This window comes from Hevea brasiliensis, chromosome 2 (assembly GCF_030052815.1).
Source record: "Hevea brasiliensis isolate MT/VB/25A 57/8 chromosome 2, ASM3005281v1, whole genome shotgun sequence".
In the NCBI taxonomy this organism is placed as follows: domain Eukaryota; kingdom Viridiplantae; phylum Streptophyta; class Magnoliopsida; order Malpighiales; family Euphorbiaceae; genus Hevea; species Hevea brasiliensis.
The window spans coordinates 60,928,074-60,931,526 of NC_079494.1; the positions used below are offsets into that span (position 1 = coordinate 60,928,074).

Here is a 3,453-nt window from a genome sequence, read left to right on the forward strand (position 1 = left end):
TGGTGCTGAGATCAGGGCTTCTTTGATCCTGTTAAAAGAAACAAGGCAATTTTCATCAAAATGAAAGGTAACATCTTGACTTAACAGGTTGGTAAGTGGCTTAGCTATTTTGAAAAAATCTTTAATGAATCTTCTGTAGAACCCTGCATGTCCCAAAAAGCTTCGCACTCTCTTGACTGATGTTATTGGTAGCATATTTTCAATGATCTCAATTTTTGCCTTATCAACCTCAATTCCTCTTTCTGATATCAAATGTCCCAAAACTATACCTTCCCTTACCATGAAGTGGCATTTTTCCCAATTTAGGACCAAGTTTGATTCTTCACATCTTTGTAACACCTTAGATAAATTAGCTAGGCAATCATCAAAAGTAGTTCCATAGACAGAAAAATCATCCATAAAAACTTCCATGATATTTTCAATATAATCAAAAAAATAGCCATCATGCATCTTTGAAAGGTAGCAGGGGCATTACAAAGACCAAAAGGCATTCTCCTATATGCAAATGTTCCATAAGAGTAAGTGAATGTGGTTTTTCCTTGGTCTTCTAGATGAATGGGAATTTGGAAGAATCCCGAATACCCATCTAGATAATAGAAATAAGAGTGTTTTGTTAACCTTTCTAATATTTGGTCGATGAAAGGGAGAGGAAAATGGTTTTATCTGGTAACACTATTCAATTTCCTATAATCTATGCACATTCGCCAACCAGTTACTACTCTAGTAGAGATTAGTTTATTGTTTGCATTTTGGATAACAGTTGTCCTACCCTTCTTAGGAACTAAATGTACTGGACTAACCCATTTACTATCAGAAATTGGGTATATGATACCTGCATCTAATAGTTTCAAAATTTCTTTCTTGACTACTTCTTTCATGTTTGGGTTAAGTCTTCTTTGGTCCTCGATAGTGGGTTTACTGTTTTCTTCCATGGGTATCCTATGTATGCAAATTGAAGGGTTGATTCCTTTCAGGTCCTTTATTTTATACCCTATGGCCTTGTTATGGATCCTAAGTTCTCTTAACAATTTTTTCTCTTCTAACTTAGATAAGCTAGCATTGATTATAACAGGATATTTAGATTTTGAGTCCAAAAATGCATACCTTAGCGAGGAGGGGAGAAGTTTAAGCTCTACCTATTTGGCATTTTCCTGGAGCTTGATCTTGGGTTATTCCTCTTTTAACTCCTCCATCTCGGAGGCTTGAGCTAAGGGTGGTAGGGGTGGATGAGCTGCTAATTATTGTACATAGGCTGCTATTTCTTTATTTTCATCATTCACTGTATGGCTGTGCATAATACATGCTTCAAGAGGATCTTTAGGATGTGTCTTATGAAACTCCTCTTCAACTTGTTTGTCAATTATGTCAACCTTGAAGCATTCATCAGGTTCGAATTTGTGTTTCATTGTGTAGAACAATTTGAATTCCACTTCTTCTTCTCCTACCTTGAGGGTTAATTGCTCATTTTTTACGTCTATGATGGCTCCGGCGGTTGCCAAAAATGGTCTTCCCAAGATGATAGGGATCTGAACATCTTCTTCCATTTCAAGGACAACAAAGTCTACTAGAATGAAGAATTTGCCCACTTTGATAGGGATATTCTCAAGTATGCCTACTGGATATTTAACAGATCGATCAGCCAATTGCAATGAGATTGTCGTGGGCCTTAGTTCTCCGATCTCTAGCTTTTTGCATATTGATAGAGGCATTAAACTCACACTTACCCTAAGATCGCAGAGGGCCTTATTTATTTTCTTGTTGCCATGAGGCAGGGTATGGAGAAACTTCCTGGATCTTTCAACTTTGGAGGCAGTTTGTTTTGCAATATGGCACTGCATTCCTCTGTTAGAGCTATTGTCCCATAGTCTTCCAGCTTTCTTTTCTTTAACAGAATTTCCTTAAGAAATTTGGCATAGGATGGCATCTAAGAGAGTGCTTCAGTGCAGGGGATGCTGATATAAAGTTTCTGTAAAACTTCTAAAAACTTCCCAAATTGCTTATCCAATTTGGCTTTTTGAAATCTCTGAGGAAAAGGTAGGGGAGGCTGGTATGGCTTTAGTAACTTCTTTTTTTTCCCTGCTTCCTCTTCTTGATCTTTCTTGGCTTCTCCCTCCTTTTTCTCTACTTGGCTTTCAGATTGTGCAAAGTTTTGGCTTCTGTTCTGAAATCTAGGGGGTGCTGGCGATTTGTACCCCTGTTGCTTGTTTATTGGCTGGTTCTGCTGATTGGACCATGAGAAATTTGGGTGGTTCCTCCATCCAGGGTTGTAAGTTTTTGAATATGGATTGTTGGGCTGCCTCTAGTTGAAGTTTCCTCCATTATTCACATAGTTCATATGTTCTGTAGAGGGTTTATTAAAGCTATTATATTCTGAATTCATGTACCCTCCTCCATAGTTGTCCTCGTGTTGACTATTCATCCCTATTGCATTGACTTGCATTTTATCAAGCCTCCTTATGAGCTTATCAAATTGAGCATTTATCATGCTTAGGGCGTCCACTTCCAGGACCCCTGCTGTTCTCCTTGCATTTCCTCTTTCATTTGACAACTCATAATTATAGTATGCAACCCTCTCTAGAAGTTCAAGTACTTGTGTCACTGTTTTATCCATTAGGTCACCTTCTGCAGCTGAATCAACTATGCTCCTTATAGAAGGTAGTAACCCATTATAGAAATTTTGCACTAATAGCCAATCCTCTATGCCATGGTGTGAACATTCTCTCTGCAGGTCTTTAAATATTTCCCATGCATCATAGAGTGATTCACCTTCCTTTTATCTAAAGGTGTTGAGCTAAAGTCTCAGTCTTGCAGTCTTTGCAGGTGGAAAATACCTTGCTAGAAAAGCTTGTGAGAGATTTTCCCAAGTGGTGATCATTCCAGCTGGTTGAGAAAGTAACCACTTCCTTGCTCTGTCTCGAAGGGAGAATGAAAATGCTCTGAGTCTTATGGCTTGATCAGACACTTCATTCATCTTAAATGTGCCACAAATGGCAAGAAAGCACTGGAGGTGATAATGTGGATCTTCTGTTGGTGAACCCGCAAACTGGGTTTTTTGAATCATTTGAAGCCATGCTGGTTTTAATTCAAAGTTGTTGGCTTCCACTGTGGGTCTAGTGACACTGGACTGAAATCCTTGGAGCTCCGTAGTCTCTCAAGAGTCTTGGTCGATCATTATTATCGGCCATGGTTAGAATTTTAGGATCTTCTTGATCATGCTCTTGATGTTTCCTTTCCCTCCTGATGGCTCTCAGAGTTCTGTCTATCTCTGGATCACAGTCCAAAATTTCTTTTTTTGGCCTTGTTCTGGTCATATATCAGATCGGGCACTTGAGAGAAAAGAAAAGAAATTAAACAAATCAAATAAAATTAGATAATAAATATAATTGCCTAAATTAGCTAAATTGCCTATCGCTCGATATTACTAAAGCCAAAATCCCCGGCAATGGCGCCAAA

The 3,453-nt window shown here is 38.5% G+C and overlaps 1 non-coding gene across 1 annotated transcript; it reads left to right on the forward strand.

Annotated features, from left to right (window-relative positions):
- The first annotated feature begins 2,699 nt into the window (after nt 1–2,699).
- On the forward strand, nt 2,700–2,806 carry LOC131178148 (small nucleolar RNA R71). The gene has a single exon (XR_009147279.1). It is a non-coding gene; the product is annotated as a small nucleolar RNA R71 (small nucleolar RNA).
- Nucleotides 2,807–3,453: the final 647 nt, after the last annotated feature.